This window comes from Buteo buteo, chromosome 4 (assembly GCF_964188355.1).
Source record: "Buteo buteo chromosome 4, bButBut1.hap1.1, whole genome shotgun sequence".
NCBI classification, from domain to species: Eukaryota; Metazoa; Chordata; class Aves; order Accipitriformes; family Accipitridae; genus Buteo; species Buteo buteo.
In genome coordinates this window covers 46,433,970-46,459,741 of record NC_134174.1, presented here as the reverse complement: position 1 = coordinate 46,459,741, position 25,772 = coordinate 46,433,970, and the positions used below count along the sequence as shown (strand labels likewise).

The window sequence follows — 25,772 nt, the reverse complement described above, 5'->3', positions numbered from 1 at the left end:
TATGAAAATCTGCAATTAGAAAGAACAGGGGAAGTAACAGCATTTCTTAAGTTATCTTTCTTTGCACCCTGAAATGTTTCCTAATAACTTCATTAGAACAGCCACTGTTTCTTAGAATTGCATCCACCTACAAAAGCTGTTGTAGATGCTTAAAATCCAATGACTTTTTCAATAGTATATACAATCACACATTATGAGGGCTATTATTTGTTTCACAGCCAGCAAAATTAAATTGGCTTAAGATGCTAAAATATCAACAAGGAGGGTAAGAAACAGCTGATGACTTCCAGAAGAAACAACGAGCCACTTGCCAAAAATCTACGGAAAGTCACATCCATCACAGCAGTAGGTGCTGTAATGAAAAAATATACTTAGCAGTTAAAGAGATTTTCAGGTAGAAAAGTAATTGACCAGATTTCACCCTGTAGCCTAATCCTACTATGTCCTGGATTACTTACTTGTTCACCTTAGCCTGGTGTCCTAAAGCTGCATCACCCCTTCGGACTACAAATCTGCTTCTGACAGAACAGCGGTACTCTGTATAAGTATGCAAAAAAATTGTACTAATTAAACACTATGGTAATGTGACATTCACTCAGAGGTTCCTCTCCCCCAGGTGTGAGGCACACACAAAGCACAAGTATACATTAACATACTTAAATATACTTAAACCATTCTAGATTAACATACTTTACCCTTTTAAAAAGCCCACTGTTCATATAAATCAACTGGGATGATGCATATTCCAGGACAAAGGCCATTGCAGCCCATCTATCCATGCAGAATGCCCACTACAAAGAGCAATACAGAATACCAAGTAGTGTATGAACATCAGCTGCTAAATTTAGAGAGTAAAAACACCATCCATTGCATACTGATTAGATTGAAACACTATCAAGGCAATAGATAAAAGAAACCTGCAGAAAGATGGATTCATAGGTGTGCATTCAAAACTAAAAATAGCACATATCATAACAAATACATATGGCTATACATAAAGGTATTTTTCTTTATTTTAATGAGGAGCTACTCCAGAATCCTGCTCTGTAGATTTAGAGACTAAATCTGCTTTGGAATCCAATGCAGAAATTAGATGTGGTAGAGATGGGCCTTTCCAATTCAAGACTTCAAAGGGATGTCTTAGCCTACATTTTTAGCATAAGAATACCAGAGAGACCTTCCTCTAGTCAACAGTCAAGACTAATAAAGCCTTGCTTTACTTTGTCATATCCTTCTGCTACCCAAAAAATGACAGAGGCCCTCCTGCCAACTTTATCTTCATGTGATAATTCCCTTGAGCAGGGAATTTTTTTTCATTATTTCTTTCTGCCAATTTTAACTTATCTGTTGAAAAGTGAACACATTAAGCTAGAAATTAGAACTGCAAATATAAAAGTCTATTTATCACAGAGATTAAATGAATGCCCGATGACAACGCCTCCTCTACCCTTGTAAAAAAACAAAACACAAAAAAAACAAACCAACAAAAAAAACACAACCAAAGCCATGATCAATACTTTGCCTTTCTTCATCAGTACTAGCAAATGCAATTCCTGTAAGTATGAAGATTTAAGTGGTGTAAATTTCATATGGGCTTGCATATTGCCACCTAACTGGCAAAGGGCATGGTCATTACTCTTCTCCATACAGGTGGGCTATAATCCTCCCGCTAGCAAGGGAGGGAGGGCAGGCAGCCATAAGACACCTTACATCCCTCCTGTACTCCAAACCCCAGTGTTTTGAACTGTCTTGATGCCAAGTATCACGAGTTAAATTTAACAAAGCACCTCCTACCAAGGACAGTAGGTACACAGCACAATTTGTCACCATGAGAAATAGAAACAACTAAGGTGGTATCTGGTGTTCATTTACTATCTCAGCAACAGCTTAAACAAGTAAATACAAGTGAACCATATAACGTTACATATGCCTGTACAAAAAAAGCTGAAAATTACCTTTGCAAATATTTAAACACCTTGCGCACAGCACCTTTTTCTAGTCTAGTTTGCTGAAGAAGAAAACCTTTCATTTGCTTATACAGCAGCCAGCCCAACACAAGATAAAGCGACACCTGCTGCAGCAGACCCGCGTTCAGAAGCCTTCACCCCGCTCTCCCGGCACCGGGATCCAGCCGTATTTAACCCGCCTTGCCCACCGGCAGCTGCCCGTCCCGCCCGCTCTCGCCGCCCTCCCAGGGCCGCGCTCCGCACCGGCACACTCACCCGCCGGCCGGGCCCGCTCGGGGAGCGCCGCCGCCGCCCCACACACACGTGCGCAGCCGCTGCTGCCCTGTCCCGCGGCGCGGGCAGCGCGGGAGCGGGAACCAGGGCCCCGCCTCCAGCACCATGACGTCACCGCTCCGGCCGCGCACCTGATCCCCGGGCAGGTCGGGCCTTAAAGGGGCAGCGGCGACGCCGGAGCTGCGAGGCCGCTGCCTTCACAGCCAGCGTGAGGGGAGGGTCGCCAGCCCGGAGCGGGCAGTAACGAAGACGGCCGTGCTCAGGTAACACCCAGAGCCCGTCAGCCTCCCCGAAGGGCGGAGGTGCAGGGCCACGTGTGTGCTGCCCGAGGCCCTTCCACACCTCTCTTCCCACCTGTTGGAAGGGCGAGGAGACCCTTCAGCCGCACTCTGCTCTCAGCGCCAGGGCCGCTCGCTCCAGCGCTGCTGGACGCCTGCTGCCCTCCTCCCCGCAAAAGGTTACCTCAGGGGTGCTGCTCGTGTAAACAATTGGGGTAAGCAAACCACTCTCCTGGTGGATTTTAGCAGCACGCTTCAAATCTTTTCCCCTTCTTTCCGTGGCTCTTTTTACAAAGCACCCATGGCCCTGGCAGGATGTACCTCTCTGACACACTTGCTATCCATGAACCCAAACGGCAGCAGGTCTTGAGCTCCTGAAGGCCACAACTTTCCTCTTTCACCCCAAAAACGCAGCGCCAGTTTGCCCATCGGCAAAGGGAGGCTTGCCCATTCTCAGGGGCACATACAGAACAACTACTTTAATGTTAGATACTGTATTATCTGCCAGAAGAAACCAACCAACTTGACACAGCACAAAGCTGATAACTGTTCAGTTTGTACCACCAACGCCTGGCAAATGAGACAGACTCAAAATTTAACTGGGACAAATCAAACTGTTATCACTATCCCCTTCCCTAATCAAAATCAATTGGACTCTTACCCTGCTTAGTGATCCCCTCTACTAAGGGAATGTGCTGGAGGACAAGAGACCTTTAAATCAGTATCTGCATCACTTCCACTCAGCTGGGCAAATAACATTAAATATGGAAGAGAGAAGAATTAAATGGAAGATACGAACACTAGAATTTCGTATTCAAGAAGCAAATTTGAACAGAAACACAGTAGTTCCTATACTGTGTCATCCTTCCTATTTATATCTAATCCATACAGAAAACACTGTATTGCCACATACCCAGTCATGAAAACATATCAGCTTCACTTAAAGCTCGAGGAGGTTGCTGGGAATTCTCAAGCTGCAGCCATACAGGCACTTTTCTCTTTCTTTCACTACTGTTAGCATAAAGCCACCAGTCTAGACCAACTGCTGGGATTAATTGCCACGTCCTCCAACTTTCAGGGCAACTTCATGCAAATCAATTCATCTCTCTCTGCTCCAGTTCCTCATCTGTAAGACATTGACAAATGATACTCACTTTCCCAATTCTCATCTATGCTTTCAGTGACAGTTCTTACTTTTAGATATGAAAGATGAAATCATAATAGGGGAAAGTGTCACTTATTGTCCAACTAATATCATAAAGGTTTTTACTCAACCGCTACAGATACTTCCAAACAATTACTTGATTCGGCAAAAGTCCTATGTTTCTATGCGTAAGCTCCACCATCAATTATACCAGCACTCATCAAAAACAGTGTTGGCCTTGGAAGTGCAGCATTTAGAGCAGAAGATGAGAGACAGCATTCTGGTTTGCATATAGGAACAGGCTGAGTTATGCTTTAACACAACACATTATAGCCTCATACACAAAATTTTGCTCTTGCTTTGCTAATAATGAAGACACTGTAAAAGATACATTTATTAAAATACCTGAATTACATTCAACTCTCATTTTCCCCTATGGAGATTATTCCTTTTTTTTTTTTTTCCCCCTGAAATTTTTCGGCATTCATATGTCTAAAAACATCTTCATGTTTAGACCCTTCTTTTTTTTTTCCTCATTTTCTGAGTATTTGCAAGATCTGTGTTTCTACTTTACTGAGGTTAGTTAGCCAAGATTACTATACTAAATAATCGGGACTATCTTTCAGAAAATGGTGAACATCATATGGCATGTTTTCTGAAACAGAATTTCTCATTCATACTAATCTCAAACTGCACATGGACAGAAGTTACATGACATTATTTTAACTACTTTAAAAAAAGGTGTTAAGAGTAATCTGAATTAAACTGATATTGATGGTAAGCACCAATGCAAAACACTTTTACAGCTAGGGGATCTCATCCCCTTAGCTCTCTAGGCTATTACTCAAACATTAAAAGATAAAGTTTCTTGCTTTTTCATCTTTAATTCTAAGATGAGAAACAGTGTGGAACAAGCAAAACAGTTATATCTGCACTATAACTAAAAAAACCCACTTATTGTCAAAAGCTAGGTTGTCAGTTCATTAGTGCTAGTTTCAATTCAGCATCTCATTTGCTAAAATTTTAGTGGTAAACAGGCAGTGGAATTTTAATTTAAAGTATATTTAGAACAGATTATTTTAATTATTGATAGTATTAAATGTGACATTTAAATACAGTCAAATACACTTTTCCCCTCAATAAAAATAATTTTAATCACTTTAAAATGTCACATAAAAAAAAAATCCCTCAGTTGATTGTTATCTACCCGTTTGATACCCTTTTGATCACTGAGCTCCCACCCTTACAGAGATGGCTATGCAACTCCAGTTGGAGCCTGAAGGCTGGGTCTTCACAGCTGACAGATCAACTATTGTCTGTAGCATGTTTGCAGCACTATTGCTTATCCAGACTATGGTGTTGCCTTCCTGTTGCCTTCCCCTAGAACCAACTATTAAATTAAACCAACACATTTACCCATATTACCATCCAACATAACTATCCACTGACAATGTTGAACATTCAAGACTTAACTAAATTACAGCTCAGTTCTGTTTTGCACAGTGAAATCACAACAAAATCACTTCTAAACCTTATTTATGTAAAGACCACTGATTTTTTTTTTTTCAAATCTCAGTAACCTAAATAAATTCAGTGTCCTTCTAGTAGCCTAAATAAATTCAGTGTCATTTAAGAGCACTTAGCTACTAAGTTCTAACATAAGACAAACTTCATTTACTTCTATTGCAAGGAGACAGTGCAAACTCCACTTCACAGTGAAAGTGGGTGTATCCGTCTCATAGTCCATGTTCAGGCACATAAAAAACCTTGCACTGAAATACTGCTGAAGAGTAGCAGAGTAGTACGGTTTAGCAGGGTGGTCTGTGCTCAAGAAAGCAGAAAGGACTAGAAAAAGGACTGACCTGTTAGCCTTCATTTTTCACATTAGTCACCTATGATATTTTCAAACAATGACCTTACAATAAAGATGAGCCACATCACATTTTGGAAGTGCATCAGCACCCAGTGCTGTGTTAAGCATGGACCTTCCTCCACTTCCTTCAGAACTGAAACTTACTACTCAAACTTTAGACTTTTGAGACATCACTAAATTGCAAGTTTGGATTGTAATTCTGCTATTAGTCTTCACCACTTTTTAACTTACACTTATAAATAAAGCTTCTATTATGTATCTTAATGTTGTAATTCTACAAAGAGACAGGCAAATACTAGATACTTCAAAAGGGTATCCAACAGCCTAATCCAGCATTCCACGGTGAGAGGCATCCTTCCTTTACCAAATAAAGCAAAGCAAGAGTAACTTCTGTTGGTGAAGAGTAAGTTAATTATTATCTTCATTGAGTCAAGCAGAGAAAGTACAACATGTTGCATCATAAACAATAAGACAGGTGGTCTGTACTTCCTCAGTAGATTTTCAAGTGCAGCTAAGCAAGGTAGAAGTCAAAGTCCATGAAAAACTAAATGATTTAAGGCATCCACATTCCAGCTCTTTAAGAAAAAATAAAGCCATGAGTTTTCTGATCTCCCTATGGCTTTCAAAAACAATAGGTAAGATACAATATGAAATTATCCATTGACCAACAGCCCTCTGCTGCTATAGATTTCATTGCTACCCAGCCACGCAGGGCAAAAGCAGCTCTATTGCCCTAACCTGGAGGGCTGGCATGAGCTCAGCACTCGGCTTGGCAGCATCGCAGCACTCCCAAACCCCAGGCGTTCTCAACTAGATCATTTGAATCACACCAAATGCTGTTTTTGCCTAGTATACCCAGAAGCATCAGTACCACTTAGAACTGGTTGATGAGGTTGCAACATCTTGCAACTTCTATACTATGGTATGTCTTTATTATACATTCCTCCTACATAGTAGTCTCATCCTTCCAATTCCAGTGGCACATGTTATTGGCATTCTCTCAGAGACTTAGCATTTTTGGCATATTTTTCAAAGATTATTTTATCACCAAGTATTCTTCGGCAATAAATTGTGTTACTTTGCATTCCACTACAGTAAAAGTCCTCCTATTTATTCCAAATAGCTATATCACCTGCTGGATTCATACAGGTAGCTATAAATTTTCAATTTAAAAGCAAGAATTTCTGGCCTTGATGGTTAAAAAAGAATATCATTTAAATATGACCAGAGCCTGAACAAGCACAAACCTATGAGTTCTCCCACATGTATTTGTCTGGAAATTTGAAAGCTAATGATCAACATTTAAATAATCAACGTCAGCAATAATTTCCCTTGCAGATAATAAGAACATGACCATCCATCTAGGAAAGCAAAGTACATGATGAAGGAAAAGCAGTAGAATTTACAGCATTTAGCCCAAATTCACTGTGGGATGGAAAAGCAAGGTAGTAGGATAAGAGCAACCAGTGATCTAGCAGAAGAGAGAGGAGTTCAAATCATCCCCTCATATCCAAACCAATAACAAATATATCTTTCAAATCACCCTGATCCTTTCTGTGATATGCAAAAAACCTCCACCTCTTAAAAGTTCCAGAATGTCTCCCTACAAGGATGTTGGACCCCTAAAGTTTCCACATTAGACATCTGCCCTGCATTTAAAGGCTGCTACCCACCTCTCATGCAGCTGTCAGAACTTCCAGGTTCCCTCACATACACATCTCAAAAGGGCAAAGAAGTAAGAAAGAAAGAAAAGAAAAAAAAATAATGCAAAAATGTATATTGGAAGCAGCTCACAGTAAGTTATTAGAAAGAAAGAATACTGACACCATGGAATTTCCTTCACATTTACTTAAACAAAAAGCCCCATTAAAAAGTGCTTGAAGCTGTGACAAATTCCACTGTCAAGCAGAATTCAGGTTTGGCTGGCTACACTGTACACAGGCTGTTGGCTTTGACTCATGAAATCACTTATTTCTCTTTGAGAAAATAGAAACTAAAATTGCTAAGCAAGGTAATTTCAAACTGCGATGATTAATGACATGTTCTAGGGTATAACAATGCAAATAGAGACTCAAAGTATGCTAACAATACATGTTACAGCCTCAGGTAACTGAGGCTTGCACTCATTTCTCAGTGGAGAAATACACAATGGAAATTGGGAAAGATTTTATAAACAAAACAATTACCAACAGTACACTCCTTGTTTTCTTATGATAATAATATGTTGAGTCCCCAAAGTGCTGGACCAACAACTGAAGTCATTATGAAAATGAGAAAGAAATACAAGTTGATTACTAACAGGCCTGTCAATAGGAAAAGCTAGGTGAAAATCTTGTATGGTATACCTAGTACTTATGTAGTGAGGTACCAACAAAAACAAGATGAAGGCTACCGAGTTAGAGGACATCAGAAGTGGAAGGACTGGCAATATGGAGGCTGCCAGCATCATCATTTTGTCTAGTGGATACTGTCTTGGGCTAAATTGTCTCCATGTACAAACTGTTAATTTTTTAATCAGTAACATTCCAAAAAGTCTATACGTACTGTTCATCAGTCTTAAAATAACGTTGTAATTCAAAATACAGCTAAATAAAGCAAATGCCTTCTGAGAAACAACCATCAGTTATCTAAGGAACTGGTCCTTTTCCCTGGTCCAAGACCCAATCTGCATTTTTTGCAACAATTTAAGATGATTTGTCTTTCCATACCTCTCACAGATGGGCCTTACACTTGATAACTTCCTACCTTCTTGAAATAGCCTACTACATACACACATAGAAAAAATTATGCCTTCCAGTTCTCTTTTGGGGGCTTGCACACTCCCCCCACCCCGTTAAATTATTTCAGTCTTTCCTATTAGGCCCCATTTTCTAGACCTTTGATTACTCTTCTCCCAGCCTCTGTTCAGCTGAGGTGTATTTTCTTGGTGCTTTTGCCCTACCCAGATGCAACACTTCAACTGAGGACTTACCTGTAGATAAAAAAAGATTGTTCTGTATGTTTTACAGCCTATACTCATATTTTTATCCCTCATGATACACCATTTGCCCTTTTACAACATCAGGAATTCTGGAGAATTATCACCTAATTACTTGTTCCCTAGCCTGTACTTGTGTATTTCATGATTTCTGTTAAGTGTAGAACTTAACATCCCTATTTATCTATTTATTTCTCAAAATAATTTTGTGCTCTTAAACTTATGTCCCATGCATATAAATTCCCTCAAAGTTTTGGGGGCATTTTTAGTAAATCAATTTTGTAAGCACACTCTATTCTATCGTCAAGGTCATTCACGAAAAGACTGAAGTGAAGCAGAATGAGTACAGACCCAACAGACCATGGCAGATCCACATTCAATACAACCATTTCATTTTGACAGACAATCATTAATAGCCACCCACTAGGCACAATCATCCAATAAGTCTTGCTCCTACTCTACAATAGTTTCTTTCAGGCCATGTTTCTTTACTTGTTTGTAAGATTATCATATGAAACAGTGCCAAAGAACTCACTAACATGAAAATATTAACATTCACACTTTTCTTGACAATTCACAGGCCTTATTGTTAAGTTACAGAAGAAAATTAAACTGGCATGACTACTTACTCTTCCTAAATTCGTGGTGGTTGTGACTAATGTTCTTCTTGTCTCCCAGAGGCTTATACTTTGTGCAAGAATTTGTTCAAAATGTGGAAGATCAGAGGAATGGTCTATGATTTCCTGACTCCTTTCTCCTGACCTCTCCTTTTCATTTTCAAGTCTTCAGCATCTCAAATAGCAGCTAGTGGTACTGAGATAGCTTCCATCACTTTTTTTTTCTTTAACATGTCAAAGGATGAATTTCATCAGGTCCAGCCTAATAAATAACTACCCAAGTACTAAGAAGTATGCAAAAGGCTTGCTTCAGATTTGCCATCCATCTTATATGTCCTCTGTGCTTTTTATTTCCTTCTTGTGCTAACTGCTGCTCACTTATACTCTTCTGCTAGTGTTTTGAGGATATTTTCATAGTACTTACTTCAAGTACATCTTACAAAATTGTGCTGCATACCAAAATCCCCACATTACAGAGGTATGGATAAATTGGCAGCTAGAAGCACACTGCGGTGAGAGCAGCTAAAGCAGGCAGCGGTGCTCCAGTGCTGCCTGCAAACTGTGCAGCCCTCCCAGAAAGCTCAAGAGAAGGCCCCAGGAGAAAGAAGGGGTACTTCTAAACGAGGTGGCCATTTCTAGTTCAACGGCCATACGGAGGAGATCTGTAGTAAGACAATAATACACAGAACCGGAGCTCTGCAATCCAGATTTGCAATCACACCAGCTAGGGAAGACCAATTAGCAGATCATTTGCAGCACATTAGCGTCGCTTCAGTGTCAAATGCGGAAAGCCATCCTACAGAGGCAGATAGAGCTGGGTTGGATGGGCACATACTTTGTTCACATACTCATGCATATATACTGAACACGGGATTGCAGATAAAAAACAGGATTAAGCCTGACACGGGCAATCCTGCAGATACACTCGGGCTCTCGCAGCGTGTTTGCTCCGACAGCACAGTGCACAAAACCAGGGAGCCTTCTGTACACTCCTACGTTGTTGCACCATTACATTTAGAAATGTTAGTTACTTGCTGTCATTGCCCAAAATTAAACTACATAATAATAGACTTTTATTATAGTACATTTATATGTGGCAGTTTAAGATGTAAGTGTTTGATTTCATTATTTTAAAATAGCAACAAAGAACAGGAAGAAAAAATTTTAAAGACAGCAGCAGCTGTACTGCAGCTCTGCTGATTTTTGCCAGATAACTAAGTGTATTTTCTTAAGTGTATTGCAGAGTACTCACCATACACCCAAATTGTTTATTTCCTTTTCACAAGAATTATACAATGATTACATAAACCTGAAAACTATTCATTATCTTCTGCATACACTAAGCATACCCATAGCCTTCTAGCCCTTCCCTTCATTGAAAAATTTCATCTTGCCATAAATATCAGAGACCAAAAGAAGTAGGATACTGTAACACAATTGTAAATTAATAAAAATGAAGAGCTAGGATGCAAATCTTTAAAGTTAATTAGTTCCCCTAAGATTATCCAAAATTCATCTGACACATTGTATAATTTTATGACAATACTTTATAAATAGCAGAGCAAAATCCAACAAGCTTAACGTTAGAAGAAAAAGAATGAAAATACTACTTGTGTAGCTTAAGAAGGTAAAGTAATACTTAGCTTTTGGGGCATATCTGACTTTTATCTAGTTAATAGTACAAATACTAATGTTTTTGAAGAAAAAAAAGTACCATTCCAGACATACCCTGCTTTGTCCACCACAGAAAGAGGAGGCTAAAATACCGATTTACCATGATTTAACAAGATCATCAGCTGAACTGCATTAACTGGCTAAAGCACTTCTAGTCCAATTACCCTGAAAAGCAAAAGATGTTAGTATAAACCACCAGTGAATTAACTATATATACACTCAGGGAAATCTCAGACAACATACTAACAAAAGAAAATTTATGTTGCAACTACTCAGTCTCTAATTTACACTTACCACATTTTTCCTGATGAGGCAAAGTAATTTACAAGGACAAATATTCAGGCTTCAACTGGTGGGATTTGGGGGGTTTGTTTGTTTGCTTGCTTTTTGCTATAGGCACACTTTAAAAAAAAAAATTAATGTTTTGGAAACTAGTAAGAATGCTACAAATGTTACTGTTCTTTTTATTGATCCTCTTAACAATATTGAACACTAATACTAATCATTATTAGATAGCATTTTACTGGCCAATTTAAAGTGGGCTGGCATTCAGTATATTTTGAAAGAGACATGAAACAACTGTGTTTGATTTTCTTTTACATGAAGTAGATTAATCACTACAGCTCCCATAATATAATCATTTCATCTCAGAGCTCAAGAACTTAATGTGTTTAGGAAAATTAACACAGTAAGAGGCACATCACCTTTCAGACGTGATTTGCACTGCCGCTTCATATGTCACAGCTATTTCCATCAATACAAAAAATGACATTGATGCAGGCTCCTAATATTACCTTTAAACTTGGAAAGAAGTAAGAGCTCTCTCATATCTAGTTCACTATCTACTACATGATTAGCTTTCTATGCTGTATTCACAACCACACTGGAATTCAATCCAAATACATATTTAGTTTAATAATTCTCTAACAGAATTTGAATGGTTAGTACTGTCTGTATTCACAAGGCTTGTTTATGCTTAGTTTTAGCTGCAAGCTCAGTTGCATCCTGTCTATATGGTCAGGACCCATAACAAGAAATAATTACTGCTGATTAATCTATGTCCGGAGAAAGACTGAACTATGCAGGTGAGCTTCCTAATTAAATCTAATTTCTCTCTCTCATGTATAGATAGGCACACAAACTATATGAGCAAAATCATCTGCTAACTCATAAAATTTCATTGTAACATAGTTTCATTATGCTACTTTGCACACCCTCCAAGAACTTCACCCCCCAGTAGAAGTTAACAGATTTTAGAACTATTTTGGTAAGAAGACAGACAGCACAAGATCTGGTTCTTCTTCTCGCTGAACTGAGTATTTAACAGTGCTGGAACAGCCAGAACACCCAAATTCTGTTCCCAGTTCTACACTAACATCCTCCAACAATCCAAGCCTCTGTGCCCATCCATTCTGGCTACTTACGATACCATGCCAAAATAAATTTGCTGAAATCCCTGGGCTGAAAGACTCAACACAGAATTCTGGTAAAAAAAACCAAAAGGTGAAAAACATGCTGAGAACTGAATTCACCTAGATTAATTTGAAAGTTCAAACAGTAAAAGGAATACTGCCTGCTTACATAGCAAAGACAAGAAATAAATCCTCAGCCCCTTACTTGTCAGAGGAAGCCTTGTTTCTACACATCCACCACAACAAGCAAGGGAGTGGTACCATATAAAGCAGCTGACCCCGATTCCAACACATTTAAGCCTGGGTAACAGCTACATACAATTTGACAGGGAAGGCTGGAATGGAGGCTGATGTAATAAATATCCAGTGGAATGCTGTAGTGGCCCAGTTCTCATTGCTCTAAAATTTTAAGTGCTGTCATCTTTTCCATAGTATCAACCCACCAATGGTTACTATTTGATTGGATAAGCTAAACCTAAAGACATTACTGAAGCAAAAAAGTTATGCATATTCCTTTCTTAAGTGTTTACTGATAAACTGACCCTGCCAGCCTGCTCTCCTATGTATTTACTTCCCCTTTGATGGGTCAACAGCTTTGCAACTTAAAAATTGGCTACTTTGAAACTGCAAAGTTTAAACTGATTACATTTTAAAAAATTAGATCATGTCCATAGCTCCATTTAAAAAATGCACTTTTATATTACTGAGCACACACAACTTTTGCCAACATTATTATTTCTGCAGACACAAATGTTTGTTATCCCTGCTTAATTGGGCACTGCAAGAATTAATCTAGAGCCAGGGCAAAGACAGAAGAAGTTAGACAACATACTGTCTCACTAAAAACACCTTCCACAAGCAACCTAGAAACCTGTGCAATTGCATAGAACACAATGGGATCATTAAACACAAATATACTGCCAGCAAGGGCTAACCTCCCACAAAAAGATCAAAGCTGCCGTCAAACACTTTGGATAAAAGTGCTAAAAAATTTGTGTGTATCAAGGACTGTAGATCACATGGTCCTGTACACAGACTTCACTGAGATCTTCCTGGGGCACATAAAATTAACAGGTATTATATGCATAAATCCATTGTGCTTCTTAAGCCTGACTCTCATATATAATTCCTGCCACCATATCCCTGAACTATTAAGGTAGAATCGCAAAAGATACAGCGGAAGATGACAAGAAGAGTACATAGTTAGGAAGGGAACAAGGGGACTGCATTATCTTAGGTGTGCCTTGTTTTTTCATAGTCTTTCTCTATGCATTTTCTTTAGGCCACAGTTGACACTGCCTGATCAATAGAAACGATATAGCCCTAGCCAAAAGACCTTCCTAAAAAAACCAGAACAAATAAAAAAACCCCAAACACAACAACAAAACCCCCACCAAACAAAAAGACCACATAACGAAAAAACAACACTGAACAAATAAAAAGCCATAAAAAATAAGACAACTTATTACCAATTGATTGCTGGGGACAAAGAATAAGAAAAAGTTGAGTCAATAAACAAATTTTAAATGAGGCAACCAGAGAGGGGCACCAAGCAAAGTTCCTTCCTTTATTAATCATTCTCCCTGTTGTCAACTACGAGTCTATCGGCACAGAAAGACAATAAAGGAGGTATGATATTAAGCCCAAATACATGAACTCTGGTAGCAACAGGTGTAAGCCTAAACTAAAAGAATGACCACCTACAACCCTGCCATAAAGTTGAGGGCAAGCAGGAGGAGAGAACCCCATAAAGCTGATAAACAAGTGATTCAAGGGAGCAACCACTGAAAATAATGGGGTGGCAAAAGTTAAAAGATTCAGAAATGTAAAATGTATAAGCTGGAGGAGAATACCAAACAGAGCACCCCCTTACCGACTACCACCAGAATAAGAAACTGGGCTAAGCAGACTCTCAGTCTAATTCAGCATGTTAGCTCTTATGTTTTTCTCTGAGATCGTCAGGAAGGTCAAATGTAATGAGCAAACTCAGTATTAAGGCTCACAAACATCTGAAACTAAAACACCAGACTCAAGTTCTTCTATATTTTCGTCTATATTTTAATTCTCCTTACTGCAGAGGATCTGAAAGAGCTAAGTAAGTGAGCAATGTCATTGGACTTTATAAAGAGGCAGATCTTGCATAAAATGTAAATATGCAAGGCACATCGATTTATTTCACAATTACTTACATAATAGATACTGCTTTTTATTAGTACATCTTGCAAATTTACACCATTTCAAAAATGCATTCTAATATTTTGCCTAGCAATTCTACCTGATTAATTTTTCTACTAGGCAGAGTTGTATTTCTGATCAAAACATAACTAAATATGCAGTCAAGTCACATGTAAAACCTATGTCATTCATAACACAAAGCTTTCAATGCTGGCATTCTGGCTGTATCCAGAAATCTGAAGGTACCAGCAAACATATTTTCCTGTTACTTCATTCATTGGGAATAAAAGACTCACAATGCTGAAATTTAAGCAGCATAAGAAAACAGAACTGATTCCAGCTGTAAAAATGTCTGTATTTCCAATCCTGGGTTGCTGCCTAAGGTGGCAACAGCCACCGAAGTCAAAGAAATTCTCTCCTGGGAGAAACTTCCGTCTGCAAGAGAGAGGTTACTCTAGTTGTGGAAGCAGGAGAACAGACATCACTAAAAAGAAGACGAATGCTGCTCTACATTATCCTAGCCTAAATTCCAAATAATTTCTGCAGTACCAGTATGCATTGATAAAATCCTAGTGCAACAGAGGAAAAATTTCCCTAATGACTAAAGAATCTCCAAAGCAATTTTGCCTTGAAAGTACACAAAGATGCTAGTATTTCCTCCAGGCCGATCAGTTTCTTTATAAAAATGTCAAATGGAATTTTGGCAGTGATATTGTTTTCTTATTCCAATTTTCAAAATCATGATTTCAAAGATCTCAATCTGCCAACAGGGCAAGAAGATAAACAAGTTGTGACATTAAGTCGAAGTAAGCTTAGAGGAATGCACTTGATTTGGCATTGCATTTCCCAAGGAACATGCGGATGACAGGCGAACACATACACATGCTTCCCCCTCTGCCCCCAAATTCAGAAATCAAGACATTTCAGTGAATGCTATTGAGGCAGAAGAATACCATTTTCCCTCTCTAAAGTCATTTGGATAATTATAGCCTGCAAATAGTGCTGAATAGTTGAAGGAACTATTAAGTAATTAGACTTTGCAAACGTGTCAGTTATTTTGTAAAGCCTAAACAGGAGAAAAAAAAAATTGATGCATACACCTGTTTGACCATTAGCTTTTCCAGGAAGTTCCTAGTAATATAGGAAGTTACAAGCGTCCATGTTTCAAAAGCCAGAATTCAAGTGATTAGCTTTGTCTAGACTGATATGTGTAGTGCTCCACTAGTATTACTATGTTTTCACAAGATCAGTAATAAAATCCTCTATGAAAGTTGATTGGAAAACCATGAAGAATGGGTTTCCACAAGCGTATGCACAGAAGACAAATCCTCCATAGACTAATGGAAAGTCCTGTGTATCGGCTACTGTTGCAAACATACCTTTTGTTCAAGGTGTATATTGTGCTGCTATTTCTTTTCCTTCTGAGGAGGTAAACTGCTTGTGAGATGAAGGATTAGGGACAGCACTATTAAAGACAGAACTAGTAACCAAGAGTCTTCATGCTGTCCTGAGCTAGGGCACCTATGGACGATAGGGTAAAAATCCTGGATTTCATTAAAAGGGACTGAGGGTATATCACCCTCCTGAAGATCAAGAGTTTTCTCTTTAGAGTGGCCCAGAGTTGACCTTCACCAGTCCTTAACAGACACAAAATCATCATCACTGCTTCTCATTCATATGATAATATTATCAGTCAACAGGAAGTCCTTTGGTAAGCAGCTAAGGCAACTTCCCCCCACTCTGACAAAGAAAAAATATACAAATTAAAAAACCCACACTAACCAAACAGGTTAACACTCATTAAAAAGAGGAGAATGGAAGACCCTTCATTTCATTTAACATCACTTTCCTCTGTATTCAGTAGTTGCTGAGTTTTTTGGGTTTTTTAAGAACAAAGAATGTTGGCAGAATTAAAATTGCATGACTACACACCTAAATAATGGGAATGGGCAGAGGAAGGAAAATTCAAACATTAATTTATGTGCTAAAATTCTATTTATTGCCTACAGTCATCATGGGGAGGATAGATAAAAGATCATTGTGGAGGAAAGTGAGGGGCAAGCTATTTCTTGAACTGCATTTCAGTTGTTACCAACTGTTTGCAGTCCAAAACAAGCAGCTGGATCTCACTTCAGCATTCCCACTAGAAAGCATCACCAGAACCTACCTCATATCAAAATAATTCGGCAAACTGGAGCAGCCATGCAGAACACCACTTACACAGCACTAGCAGCTCTGCTGCAGCAGTCAGGCCCCAAACCTGGAGCTCTCCTTAAAAACACATAAATGAAAATCAGCTGTTTGATCTTCCTCCAACACCAAAGGATAACACTGAAACATTAAATGGGTATTTAAAACAATAGTGACCTCAGTTAAGTCTAGGACCAGTTTCATCAAGAAAATATTACTACTAGATAGAGAAATAAGATTTCTTCCTCCCCGCTGTAACTTTAAGCAGGTATTAACCTCTTCATAAAACTATATTAATTATACTATAGAGGCATAAATTATGATACTTTCTATAATTTTTCCTTTCTCATGACATAACTGACTCTGAAGACAAAAGGATTTCTTTTATAGTCTCAAAAAAAAATTCTCCTGAAGAGCTGGGGGGGGGTTAATGCATCTCTTCTTTCTTCTAAAAGAGTGAAAAGTAACTGACAATGCTATTCTTTTAAAAACATTTATGCAGTTCAGTCTGCTTAACAGCTGATCACAATTACACAAAATTTATTTTTGGCCTCTTTCTGGCTTTGTTTGTATCAGTAACAAAACAAAAAAAAAACCCAAGGAAAAAAGTTTAGTTGAAGCAACAAGCTTAGAAAGAGGCACGTTACACAGTGCCTTGCTGAGTTCCTGCTTAAAAGCCATGCTAAGCTCACCTGGTAGGTCTTACGTTTTGTCTTGGTTTTATTAGGAGAAAGAGTGTGCTGGCTCCCTTGCTCTAACTCTTCTTGTGTGCATTATATCCAAGTTATGCTATATCCTACCAACAGCTAGAATTTGTTCTGAATATTTTGTAATATGTGTCAGAATCCTCCATTTCTTGTACAAAAATTAATGTTTGTTTAGTCAAGTTTCTCCATAATTTATTAAAATTTAGAACACAGAATTTCATAGTTTGGTTAAGTCCTCTTAGGAAAATGGCTTGATCTATACTAAATCTTCACAGAAATATTCTTCAAAGCAGGAGTTAACCTGTCCACGTCCTTAGCCGCTTCTCAGAACAGTTGGACAGCAATTTCTCTGCATACCTTTACTTCCTGACCCGGTGCCTCTAATTCTTCAGACTCATGTGATGCCATTCTTACTGAAGGAGTTTACTGAGCACTCCAAACGATCAGCTCATGCAGTTTGCTGAAGATGAGTGTGATCAACAAGTAAATCAGAAACACAGAATAACAGGCTAGAAAGGACCCAAGAGGAGGTCTCTCGTCTAACCTCATGCTCAAAGCACAAGCAAGAGATCAGATTAGGTTACTCAGGGCTTTATCCAGTTGGGTCTTAAAATCTGCTAAGGATGGAGACTGTACAGCCTCTCATTCAAATACATGACTGTCCTAATGGAGGAAAAAAAGTCTTCCTTACAACCAGTTGGAACCTTTCTTGTTTTAATTTATGTCCATATATTCATAACATACTTCACATGCTTCCTGATGAAAGTTCCTATTGCTTATTTATGAGTGATTTTCACAAACCAAATAAGGACATTAGTATGACTGGACAAATGAAGATATTATTATGTCCTATATAAAATAGAGATCTATTGGCACTCCCGTATCAGCTCAATAGGCTGGCATCACACAGAAGTAGTGAAAATTTAGTATGTAGAAAACAAGGAATTGCCACTGAAAATTCTCAGAGTTCACCTCAAGAACAGCATTTCCATTGTTTTTGATTACTTCCATTGAAGTAATTATCAAAATTTGCATGTTATTAACACTCAAGGCCATTTGCAGTTACAGACAAGATGAATATCATAATTCATTCACATGTCTGGATATCAAACAATATAGGACCTGGTATTTAGCATTCATGTCATTACTCAAATGAATTCCAGACAAGCTGGAATAAGAAGAGGAAGGGAAGCCCAGGAACAACCTGGAATACTGCTGCACTTTTTTAATTGATACCATCAAAATAAAGTGGGAAGGTAGAGACATGAGGAAAGAAGCACTACAGCTAGCATAACTATTTTCAAATTTAGCTGTCTCTGGCAGTTCTGAAGTAAAACAATACTAAAACAAATCAGTATTTAATGTTTTCTGCTGTGAAAATCCAAATAAAAAAACATCCAAGGATGTTTAAGGAGTTTAGGATTAATTAGAAATCTTATTTTAAGCTTTGGATTCTTGTTCAAACAATTTTACATATTTTTTTATTTACTATGCATACATAAGATAAAATATCTCAAAGGTTTATTGATAAATGACACATCAAACCTAACTCCTGTACAAACAGTACACACACTCCTTATCGGAGGAAAAAGCAATATAATTTTGTAATTGATACTTGAAGTAATATTTTTCACAGCAGAATTAAGCAATTCAGTTGGGCATGACACTGCAACACTCATACATTTTCCACATTTTCTCTCCCAAAACCTCAGGTATCCCTTTGCAGAACAATCCTGAAAAATAAGATCTTGCTAGTACTGCTGCTTCTGCCTAGAAACGTTCCCAGAGCTACACAGTCAGAAAAAGCAACTGCAACTTTAAAATGTCACTCTCTGTTCTAGTAGAGAAGACAAGACTCTACCATCTTGTGTCTGTGAGTGCTGCCAGTTCCTATCAGAGCAAGAATCGAATACAGTGGAATTGCCCAGGTAACTTTCCAGGCTGCAGCTGCAATACCAGACAAAGAGGCAGAGGAGAACCCATCACAAGCAAGAAGTGAACAGACGAAAAACACAATGGAGAAGTGGTAAGTAGTTTAATTTACGTTATACAGCTGAAGATGACTGCTATAATTAACAACCTTAAATGGACTGATTGAAGAAATACATTACTAAATTAATTAAACTACCTTTCTATCTCTCCCAAAAAGGAAGAGCCCTTCAGGAAAATACATCTGCACAAAAGAAGGTATTTCTTCTCAAAAGATGGCTATTTCCATATCAAACCTACAGCCTTAAAGCCAGCTATCTAAAAGGAGAAGATAATATAAACACCTTTTTGCTAAAAGGAAAGTTACATTCTCTCCTTGCCTATCCTCTCCTGAAACAACGCATTTTAAGAGAAAAGTCTAAAATGATATTTTAAAAAGCTTCCCTGAAAAATCTGTGGAAGTTGCCTAGCTTCGAGAATTTAAACAAATTCGGAGCACCTTAAAAAGAGCACTTTCAGAGAAAACTGTTCTTCATCCTGCAGCACTGCCAAGCTCACACTGCAGCATTCTTTCCTGGTTCTCTTTGAGAAAATAAATCTGTATTTAAAATCTATCAAGCATCCATAATCAAAGGAACCTAAAATTTTTGTTGGCAATGGTTTTTTAACATACTTCAAAAGTATTTACATAAACTCCCCAGATATCATCCAAGTACTGCATAGACTTGTTGTGCAGAACAATGTCCATAATAGACTGAAAATGCTGCAGTTTACTGATCAAAAGTTTTATGAAGCTTTGCTGTCTATTTATTAGCATGCCTCAGGTATAGTATAATGGAAAAGTTTTAGGGAACAGGCAGAGCAGATAATCAACACTTTTTCTTTTTTTTTTTCTCTCTCTCTTTTTTTTTTTTTTTTTAATTTTTCCTCCCTTTCCCCCACCATGACCTATTTTCTCAAATAACATGCAGACCTAGTGAGGACATTAACCTGTTTCCATGTCACAGTACAGCTCACGTACCGATGTGTTGGGATGCATTAGCTGTTGTTTATTGATCCATTTATAAGTTCATTCTACTGGGAATACCAGCTGGAGGATAAGAAAGTCTTTTGGTATCCTCTGCTTTGTGACATACTTTACTGATTAACTATTTCCCAGAATACATTTATTTTAACATTTTGTGGAAATACTTACAGAAGATTCCTCCTCTTCAAACAGTCTCCCACATGTGAATCACTCTTACATATTTTTAGTCCATTCATTGTTTTCAAAAGTCAAAGTGTAATAAATCACATACCTTTTTTTTTAATTAAAACCTAAGAATTACTTGCACCAAACATTATCTACTACAAATACTGATTTACATTTTACCAAGTATTAGAAATTAACAAACTAGCTAGTCTTTAGTCAAGAGTGTAAAATGCCAAAACAAGTTTCATGCAGATGGGGGGGGGGGGAGGGGGGGGGAACAAAAAAAAAAAAGCTAGTTTCCCCTTGATTCCCTACAGGCCTCTCATAGGCAAACTGTTTCCCACACACACAGTGTGTACTTCTGTATAAATTTTGGTGACCCAAACTGTACCATAAAAAAAGAATTCTAGAGAAGACATCAATATGCGATTGTTATTTATTATGGTTCATCCTACTTGCTTCTGCCTTTAGCATTATTAACCTTTGAACCAGCAATTACTTACTGCTTATTTGCAATGTACATACTTTTTAAAACCTACCTTTGTGCCAAGAAGTGTTTATATCATTTTGTAAGTTTGACTACATTTTTTAAATAGATGTCTACAATAAACCCACATTCACTGTTCCGATTTAAACAGGATGGGAAAGCAGCTGAGCTTTAACTGTCTGTATTTTTGGAGCTGTAAAAGACGACAGGGCAAAGTAATTCCAAAAGCCAGGCTTCTAGCCTTCAAATTCAAGGACTGCAAGCTTGACGAAATCCAGACATCAAATTAATTATGCCAGAATTTAACAAGCTAGAGCCTACTGCAAAATAATTAAGCAAAAGATCACCAGGGTTCATGTCCTGTCACACTTTTAAAGCCAACCACAATCCAGTGAAGTCTTATCTGCAACATAAAACAGCATCGTTTTGGGCTTGGAGAGATGTTCGAAAGAAACATTCACAATTTATATCTACGAGTTTTAAAAACCTGATTTCTCCAATTCTCAGAAAAAACCCAAGGATTCAGACATTTTGCTTTTAACAACAGAACCCCTGGGAAATGAGTGCAGTGCAATCAAAGGAGTGGGGAAAAAAATGACAACACAGATATGGATCACAACCTGTATACCAGAAACGCTATGCAAAAAGGAAGATACTACTCTAAGTGGGATGCTCTAACTGAAATAGGGGGAGAAAACAAATGGGACCAAGGATACATCACATAGTATGATCATAAGCCTCATGTCATTAGTAACTAGGCAGCAGTTACTTTTTTTTATTTTTATTGCCCGCAGAAGCATCTGACCAAAATCAGTTTTCTTCCAACGCCTATTTCCAATATTTTGAAATAAAAAACCAGAAATCTCAAAAATAGTGATGTTCCTATAGACTACATGAAAATCGATGGTCAGGTAGAGGAAAAACACCCAATTTGCACTTTTAGTGAGGGGGAAGTAGGAAAATTCACCTCTTAATATATTTGATTTGGCAGCAAGTCAATCAGTACAGACTATCCATAGCACTGTCTGTTGTTACAGAGGAGAATGGGATTAAGGACTGGAAAAGGGATAAGGAGATAAAAAGACAATCCATATAAATACAAATGTAAATTTTATTATTTCTGCAGCTCAGAGAAACTATGACCTGCAGACAGTAACTTGTTTTAATAGCTTTACAAACTGTGAGTAACTTGGACAAGTATTTACATCTCTTGACCTCCTCCTTCTAGGTAGGTTGCCTAGAAACATCTTACCTCAGAATGAATGGGCAAATGGACTACGCACTCCTGTCTGTGTACTTCAAATATTTTGTTGAATCCATTTTACAACATCCATAGAAATAATTTTCCATTATGCTTTTTACAGCATTGAGCACAAAGATACTCAATGAAGAACAAAGTAGACATGCAATAATGATAATATATTCTGAAAAGGCCTCCATAGATAAATACAAACCTGGATATAACATGCAGAAGTGTTGGTGAGATGACTCAGCTCCTAATGATATTTCATTTAAGTTCATTTTCTTAGCAGCAGCCTGAGGTTATTAATAACCCCCAGTATGCTACTTAGAGCTGTGGATTCATCTTTCTGTTAATGGTAGCAATAGGTTCTTTGTTAATGGTTTTAAGATGATGCTGGCTTTTGCCATATGGTTGGATTTGTATGAGGGTTTCTCATGAAAAGCCAGAGAGTGTAAGAAATTGTTGCTATATTTAACTTCAGTGTCCTCACATGCACAGCAGACAGTTGGAATGGACACTGTTCTCGTATTTACAAGTGCAAACAATGCTAAATATTTATTGCACATTCTGATTAAGAGAACTACAGGGACTTTAAACAAAAGAACATATGGATAGATCAGAGGATTGGTAATGCAATACTGAGCTTTTCACCTCTAGGTCATCGGTTCAAATCTAAACTGGTTGGTAATGAAGGCAAGCTATTATCATCTGGCAGCTCTGGCCTTTGCAAATTGATTTGTCAGGCTCAGTCCAGTTCCCATCAAACTCAAAATTCACCATATGACTTGCATTCCTGAAAAAAAACTTCACCCTAGCAAAGTAACAAAAAATTGAACAGAGACAGAAGTAATCTTCCTCCTCGGGCACCATCTCCAGACCCGGACCTAGGACAAGTGCCAGAGGAACACTGAAAATTACACCACTGGTAGCACAGCACATCATTCTGTGGACAAAGATTACTTCTGCCTCTCAGATACCCAGTTATAATTACCTCTGTACCAGTACAGAGCTTTCAGGTTTTTTATTACTAAAGATGGAAGACAAGAAAGAAGAGACACCAATATGCAGGTTTTAAAACTGAAATTTCACAGTGCTGCTTGAAGATTTCCTTGGATATCTTGTTCAAAGATGCGTTTCATAAGGCTGAAGGCTTTGAACAAAATGGTCACAGTGCTCTATAAAAGGAATATCAAATTTAATATCCATTTTGTTATGATGTATTTGTAGCCAAAATGTGTAAACAACACTTGTAGCAGCAACATTTAAGAACTGTATTTCCTGCAGATGGGTTTAATTCAGAAATGGATTTATTTACAAGTTACTATGAATGATACTAGACAAGTCATGTTTTTACAGTATTTCCTCATAAATATGTGAGACAAGAAATGTACGGATTAGTCCATAACAGCACATAACTTCCCGCAGGCTTTCATAATTTGAACAAAAATGGTTTTAAGCCTCAAAACCATAAGTCTAGCCTCTTCCTTTGCCTCTCAATAGTTTGGCAACAATCACAGGAAACACTCTGCAGGTACCACAGTTCTCCATTTTACCAAGTGATAACTGCTACATTAGTGAATAGAGACACCAAGTTCTAATATAGCACCTTTAAGATCACCTTCACTTTGCATATTTAGAGCACTAGACAATAAAATCTACTGCAAGTTTTACACTCTATGAACACAAAACATTACTTCTAACATTTATGACTACAACAGAATACATACAGCTACAAACCTTGGGAAGTGTGGAAAAAAATAACTTAAGTAAGAGCCTCCTGCCTTCCTTGCAGGTTCCTTGGTTTTTACTAAGGTGTTGATGACATACTGAAGTTTTTCCTTCCTTTTCCAACAGCTCCAGAAACAGACCACTTACTGTAACTTTAGGAAAGCCACAACAGGTTAACTTCCCAACTGAATGATTGCACATAAGTTCAGCAAGCTGAATGATTGAGCCGGCATGTGATCTACTGCTATGAAGTCAGAGTAGCTTAGCCAAGTGATACCATAGTTTGGCCAAACACTAGTCCCGTGTCCCATAGACAATGGCTGGTGAGCTCCACCCAAACCTTTTAACTTTCTCAGGTCACAGAACAGGAAACCCCATGCATCAAGTGCCATAATGGAGAGAAAGGAAGGAATAAACTGCATGCTAAACGTGCATGTCTAGAGACACGATAAGAGACCTATATATTGTGTCACTTGCCTTAGAAAGTGTCCAATTTACAGCTAGGAGATGGTTCCTCCTAGCAGTCTTACACACAGGGTGCAAGCCTAGGAAAGGGGGCTGCCTACAGATGAAAGCAAAATCTTAAAGACTAAAGAATGCCAATTACTTGAATTGCATTTAACAGGAACAATAGAGAGATCTGTGCAAGACAATCAAAAATCCTTGACAGTCAGTAACAACATTTCTTGCTGCTCCTCTCTGCCATCAAACACTGCATATCTGTGCTAGGGAATGACCTTCAGTGACAGAAATACAAAATAACTTTGGAACGGTGACTGCAGCCACTATCGATAGAAAAGAAAGAAATTAAAAGGCAAAGTTTAGACAAAGGCAAGAAGTGGAGTATTTCAGAGAACAAATTAAAATAAACTGTTTGAATAAATGTGGGCAGAACATATGTTAGGAAACTGAAGGATGTGTAAGGGATTTAAATTTCAGAAGGTTGCATGACAAAAATGAGAAGACTAATATGTTCTACAGGTGCCAATATGCACATTTATTGTAAGACTTTTATTGGTTCTGAACAGTAAGGTAAGCAGATTTTAAAAAAGAATAGCTCTAACTTTTTATTATTCTTTCATCCTCCTACCTCGGTTTCCTTTTTGTATCACCTGCTGCATTTTGCATAGTTTCACCAAAAGTTATTGGGACAGCCGCAACTGTTCTTTATATAGATATGTTTATAGAGCACTTAAACACAATGAGGCTAAATTCTGATTATTGTGAATATAACCTACTACAACTACAAGAACGTGATACCTAAGAGCTCTGCCACTATTCTTTCATCTCTACGTAATAAGGTTTTTGAAGCTCCACAAACTGGGAAATAAACACACTTTCTCTTCTATGTACTCTCCATGAAGATTCGCATAAGAAGGCTTAATGCCTAATAACATCACCAGGACTGGATAAAAAAGGATTTAAATTCCCACTATCCTTTTTAATGAACTCATGACTACAGTCTCAAAATAGACTGTTAACCCAGAACAGAGAGAAGAACTGACATAATTTTTACCTGCAACGACTGAAAGAAATGAACTGAAATGCTTTCACAGCTGTCACTAGCATATAGAAAGCAAAATTTCTAAATTCTCTCAGATAACTAAGTAAGTTTGTCTGTACTGGACAAATCAAGCACACCCTCATGCCTCACCCCACACCAAGAACACTGTGGCAAAAGGCCTCCTGGCTGGCATCACCCAGGTAAGGGGAGGGAAAAAGGGAAAAGAAGAGAAGACGAGAGGGAGAGGGAGAGGGGACGGGAGGGAGAGGGGAGGGGAGGGGAGGGGAGAGGGGAGGGGAGAGGGGAGGGGACGAGAGGGGAGAGGGGAGGGGAGGGGAGAGGGGAGGGGAGGGGACGGGACGAGAGGGGAGAGGGGAGGGGAGGGGACGGGACGAGAGGGGA

At 38.3% G+C, this 25,772-nt stretch overlaps 1 protein-coding gene across 10 annotated transcripts in view; it reads right to left on the bottom strand.

Moving 5' to 3' along the window:
• Nucleotides 1–25,772, bottom strand: part of USP54 (ubiquitin specific peptidase 54) — a 115,828-nt gene that overhangs the window by 88,017 nt on the left and 2,039 nt on the right. Inside the window, exon 1 of one of the 10 annotated variants that reach the window (XM_075025793.1) lies at nt 16,558–16,680. The exons of 8 other annotated variants lie outside the window; for them this stretch is intronic. The gene's annotated coding sequence lies outside the window, so the exon portion shown is untranslated. Of the gene's footprint in view, nt 1–2,222; nt 2,301–16,557; nt 16,681–25,772 lie in introns of those variants that run through there. One more of the 10 variants, XM_075025791.1, reaches the window with a different exon arrangement.